Raw genomic sequence first — 6,352 nt, forward strand, 5'->3', positions numbered from 1 at the left:
ATTTGATGATAGGAACAGTGATAGCTTCAGCAGAGTGATTGTTGATTTATTGGATTTAAGTCTGAATATGGACTTACAATAAAGCATAAATGTTTTAATTAATTGTCATAGAATTATTTAGCCCATAGTAGTTTTAACAAATAAACTGAAGAGTCCACCTAGCTTTCACAGAGATTAACCATGAACTGACCCTACTTGCTTTCAAACATTTATAATTAAATACATCACCAGAAAAGAGGCAGGGGCATATGTGCTATAGCCTCTGCTACTGCAAAAACAATGGTACTCATATGGAAAAGATCTTTCCCCCTTTTTCAGTTGTTGGGAACCCCCTCATTATCAGCTTTCACATAAGCATCACCACAATAAGTGCAAAAACAACACGCTGTTTTACATAACTCCAGGGTAGGGCTGTCTATTTTCCCACCAGCAGAGAATTCCCCCAGCTCTTCTGCCCACCACATTGTCCTGCTGTTTCGTTTGTGCTATTGTTTTTTCCTATGGAGTGATACAGTAATGTATCTTGTCTTGCTGCAGCTGAAGTAGAGCCATCCATCATCCCAATCACTGGAACTAAGAACATTATGGACTGGGAGTAAATTATGTAGCTTTGGGGATGAAAGAGGAAAAGAGCAAGAGTTTTTTGTTGTTGTTTTTTCCTCTCTCCCTGAAGCTGCTATTTTGCATTACTGTTTCCTTTTACATAATATTCCTGCCTCGCTTAGGATCATGATAAGGTAAATGCAGCAGAAGTAGTTTCATTATTTCCAGAATGTAAATTTAATCAATACAAATGCAGTTAGCAAATCCATGGCTGACTTGACTGGTGCTTAGATCTGAATTTAAGTTTCATTTGTGGCTTTGCTTTCAACTTTAATGTAATGCAGATGCAGGCTTCACTAAAATAAATGTCCAGTAAATCATAAAATAATGCTGTATAGGTGTTGAGTCCAATTTACTGTTAAAGGCAAGCTCCTCTTCCTTTTCAGATAAAATAAGATCCAAGTGAGGCTTCTGTTTTTAATTTTAAAGACTACAGATTATTAAAACCTGAATCTTTGCCCTCAAACTAAGCCATATTTTGGCATGTAAAATTTAGTCTTAAATCTAACACACAAACTAAATCAGAGCCCAAAATCTCAGCAGAGTATCCTGTCCAACAGTCATGACTGAAAACAAAGATTAGGCCTGGTTTTCACTCCTCATTATTGTTTAGTATCTCTTCCTTGTGGAGCCTTATGATACCCCTTGTCTTTCACTTAAAATTTCTGGCCATCCAAAAGTAGGGTATGTGAGGGCTACAAGTGGCCATTTGCCCCATGTTGACCCCGGTATCCATTCTGAGCAAATCAAGTACTTAGATATGTTCATGTCTTCTGCCAAAAATATAACCTGGCTTAATTATGCAGGCTGATATTAGGGTTTAAATTAACAGCAGCACTTCATGCTGCCTTACCAGGCTGCACAGCCCCCTTGCCACCTTGTCATCTCTCTGATGGTAGCCCTGAAAAACACTTTTTACCTTTCAAAAATGTTCAAGGCCTTAAAGGCATTGTTCCAATTTAAATTAAGCTTCAAGCTTATGTCAATTAAGTTGCTTATAATGATCCGAGATATCCAAGAGCATTGAAATTTGATTTGGGTATTAAGGTACTGATTTTTACTTCTAGGAAGACTACACAAGACATGATATTCAAGTTATACCTCAGATTTCCTCTTGATGTTTAGGGCATATCTGAAATGACTGAACAAAGGAATAATGAAATGACAGTTTAATGACAGAAGTGTCTTGTTTTTTATAGTCCTGTCATGGAAACTATGTGTAAAAATAAATTTGGGCACGCTTTGTCATTATAGTTAGTAAAACAATCAAAGATGCTCATACCATCTCTGATAATTAACAGACAAGTTTTAATGCCACCATTGAATCACAGAACAATGAGATATCCTTTCTAGTGTTTCAAAATAAAATGAATTTGCTCTGCATTTAGTAAATTTAGTATGAATGTCAATTTCAAAATATGCTCAAAGCACTGCTTTTTAAGATCAACTTTCAGCTGCTGTTTTGGGGAAGGATGCTACAAGGCGGTTTGCAGCCATCAGAAGTCACTTAAGTTTAGATTCATCTGGCAAAGGCTTGACCAAAGGCTCTCCATTAAAGTCTGTTCTATTGTGGTATAAAAGCTGAGGAACTGGGTACCCATGGGCTATTTGTTAATGACACATCCATACTGAAGCTGTGGCATAACGTGAGAAATCTCCAGTGAATCTTGTAACATTAAGTGCTAAACAATGGCATATTTACCTGAAAATTTACTTTCTTTGTCTTTGCTGTTCCTCGGAGCTCTGTGCAGTTTCTCAAATCAGCAATACCATTAAATTAGCATTATTTTTGGATTTAATTTGCTGGAGTATGAGTAAAAGTTATTGTACAATGTAATTTTATTTTAAAACTTTACTGTTGGACTAGGGTCTTTAGGTGGACAACTCTCTTGTTATGTGCTCTGAAGTATTACAGCTTTTCTGAAATTCACCCTCTTTGACAGGCCATGATGACTCATATTTTCTCCAGACAAGGAACGCTGTATACATGCTCAGACCCTCAAAATAAGGCCTAGTACCTCTTTCATGTTCATAGCAGAAACGTCAATAAGGATAGAGCATTTCAACACTTAATAAAATTAAGTGCATCTAATTTTGTGATGAATATTATGTTTTCTGCTGATTAATAAAAGAAAAAATAGTAATATGAGACAGGAGAAGCATTCTCTGTGTAAGTGCTAGGCTAGATGCAGTGTGGTGTCTATCATTATAGAGACGGGAAGTGCATGTAGGTTTATAATGGAAAAGATCTTCACAAAATGGCCACCAATGTGTGTTTATTATGCATGTGCATATGGCAGACAAAACTATATACCATCATTTCATGTCTAACAGATGACTTTGAGCCAAAAATATTTATTTTAAACCAAACTATTTAGAACTTGGTTTTGGTAACATGAATTCATGGCTATAATTTGTGGACAGAAATCCCTAAAGCAATTTCATATGCCCCACTAAACAATCATCAGACTAGTTTACTGCTATTCTAGACTGGATTAGGGTAGTGTAAGCTGCCGTGAAACTAAATTTATGTCACTCATCAGGTTCATTAGTGATCACATTTCCCCTTCAATTGTCAAAGGTAGATAATTCCATTTTCCTATCCTGTTCCTTGATGTCAAAAATGAAATTTGTTGTTTTTCTGAGATTACTGGCCCTTTATTTCCTTTCTTTACTTAGTAAGTTTTCTTCTTCCCGAGTGTTTGTTTGAATATTCATTTCTTTGCAGTATGTTACAAATATATTTTGCACTGAAAATGGAATAGTTACATCTATTTCTGTTCCAACTATGCTGTTCTTGGACTCATTCTGTTGCTGAGTTGACCTGACATATTCTTAGCTAAGTAAGGCATGTCATTAGCAATTCTAATGTGTTTCATTTGAAACCCACATGCAGAAGGAAAAAAGTTTTAAAAATGTAAGGAAGAGTAAAATAGTGATCCCTACAGGATAATCTCTTTTGAAACAGAGGGAATATCCTCATAGTCTCTCTATTTTAGAAATCATTTTGCTCAGAAGAACAAAAGGATAAGAAGAAACATGAGACATTTAGCCTTACTTCTTTGTTTTCATACTTATTTTTAATTATTTTCATCTCACCGTCCCAATTCTATACTCAGTATTCAATTATTGCTCTTTCTGGACTGAATTTATGTTCTCTCTGTTATGTTCTTTATCATAAGATATATTGTGATGCTCATTTCTGTCTTAAAATCTTGGATTCTGGAGCCAGGTTTTTGTATGAAACAGTCAAAACCTTTTATTCTTTTTTTCATTTTTTATCCTTTTCTTTCTTACCCTTTCTTTCCTTCCTTACCCTTTCTTTCCTTCCTTATCCTTTCTTTCCTTCCTTACCCTTTCCTTCCTTCCTCTTTTTTCTCTCTCTCCCTCTTTCTTTTTGATTTTAAGTAACTTTACAGCTCTCAAATGTTGTCAGGAAAAAGCTTAAAAAGAATGTGAAGTTTTTTGCTTCCAGCAGTAGAACTCAATATTTTCAGTATTTAAAATACGATTTTAAATTCAAACCATGATTTTTGGGCTTATTTCTGAATCAATAAGCCTTAAAACCTCTTTGATATTTATTGTCTTTCTATGTGATGCTATGAAAGTTGAAATCTTGAAAACCCAATATAAAAAAATACCTATGTGATGTTGTATACCTATGTGATGTTCTAATACACATTAGAAACTACATACAGTACAATTCATAAATATTACAACCCCCTAATTTTAGGCTGTAATGTTGCTTAATTAAAATAAGGTTTCATAAAACATATATCTTTGTGGCTAAGAAGTACCCTTTCAACTGAGTGTTTTGTTTGTTTTTGATGGCTTTGTTGTTGTTTTAATCTATGATCTAATAAACTTGATAAAGTAGGCTTTTATATTTCTCTGAAGGGAGCATAAGTATATATACCTCATGTACTTAAATGTGTATATATTATTCCTGCTAAACATAATTCATAGCATAAGACAGATATGTAGAGTTACCTTTATTTTGCACATTGGAATTCAATTATGAGGAAAAAAAAAAAGTGGATTTTTCCCTCTGAAAGTGAACCAGTAGGAAGGGCACATTCCTTGCTCCAATCTCTTCTTCATACTCTTATATCTGTAAGTTTACATTTGCCCACAGTCTGTCTACATTTACATGTGCATGGTATTAATGGCAGAAAACTGAGAAGGCATTTTTTATACACCTTGATATATCAAAAGGCTTACAATGCAACTTTTTCTGTATCAATTAATTCAACCTTGATTCTGTGGTGTATGTCTCCTTCCAAATTGAAGGGCTGAAACATAGAAGTTATCACTAGCAGTACTAGCAGTACTAGCAGGGGCAAAGGTGTTATTTTGCCCCTTCTGATTACATGTGATTACATAAGCACAGAAGAAGAATGGGGAACATGAAGGACTATTTTGCATGATTTTTTGTTATCTCAGCTGCAAGTTCCTAGAATCATTCAAGAAAAGAAAATGTTTATTCTCATCTAAAAAGAGATTCTTATGGGGTGAGTAATTCTGCTTTCTTCACGTTTCCGGACTGAAATCTGGGCCAGCACCAATGCCAGGTAAAAGGACAATCTTATTAATGTGAGGAAGAAGGAAAAAAGGGGAACAATTTGTATCTCCAAATTTTTCCAAAGTGTATAAAATATTTGATTCCACCACAAACTTGGGAAATCAGGTCTGCCACTGGCACAAGACTGAATCTTTTACTTATGTGAAATTCTGACAGGACTCCTTCGTGACAGAAGTGTTTAGGTATTGACTGAAATTTTTTGTTTTCATCTGTTTTCTGAAGAATTCAGCTTAGATAATCAACATTTTAAGCCATACAAATTAGGAAAGCATCTTCTGATAATGTTTTGCTAGCAGAAGTGAGTGAGAAGGACTTTTTTATGAGCATGTGCTTTGGTAAATAAACATGCGTTCCTCTGTTGTATTTAATGTCTATATGGGAAGAAACTCTACCAGTAGAAGTTTTCATGCCCTTTTTTCTCCAAAAACATACAGGTGTGTTTAGAGTATGCAAATCTTTTTATCTCTGCTTACAGAAACCCTACTGCTACACCTCCTGGTGCCTCTTAATCTTTAATGTTTCTGTCTTTAAACGGCTCCCCTTCGTGTCTTCTTCCCCCAGCAAGACAAGCACTTATTTTCCCATTTTAGGTATGAGGAGCTGAGGTTAGATTTTCAGTTCCCAGATACAAAAAAAAGAACAGCCCAGAGGGAAGAATCTCAGGTTAGATGATTTTAGCTTAAATGCAAACAGAATAGATGAATGACATGATACTGGGGACATGTCTTTGCTTAGCCTCATTCCATCCAACAACTGTCCTCAATATATACCGCACAATTTTAGTGCTGGTTTAAAGCTCCTCAAAGTTCTCTACAGTGAATAGAAACTGGTTCTTCTTATAGGTCAATGATAAGTACTGGGCTACTGGAGATAACTACAGAAGAATGTGCAGATGTCCTTCATCTCAGATCACCTGAGATGACATCATGTTTCATCTATCAGATGAAAGAGAGTGTCTCAGGAACTGCATCTGGCTGCTACTGTCGTTGCAGTGAGGCTAGGGATGAAGCGTGCAGGCAGGGATCCTGGTGCTTCAGTGGGCTGCCTCCCTGGCAGCACAAATTCTCTCTCCATCAGCTGTTGCTTCTTGCCTGGTTATTCATTGCCTTCCAGTGTAGATGATGGGGCAATACCTGTTTTCCTTCTGGAGAGCAGTTTGCCTGTCCT

Source organism: Aythya ferina, assembly GCF_964211825.1.
Source record: "Aythya ferina genome assembly, chromosome: 1".
Lineage (NCBI taxonomy): Eukaryota > Metazoa > Chordata > Aves > Anseriformes > Anatidae > Aythya > Aythya ferina.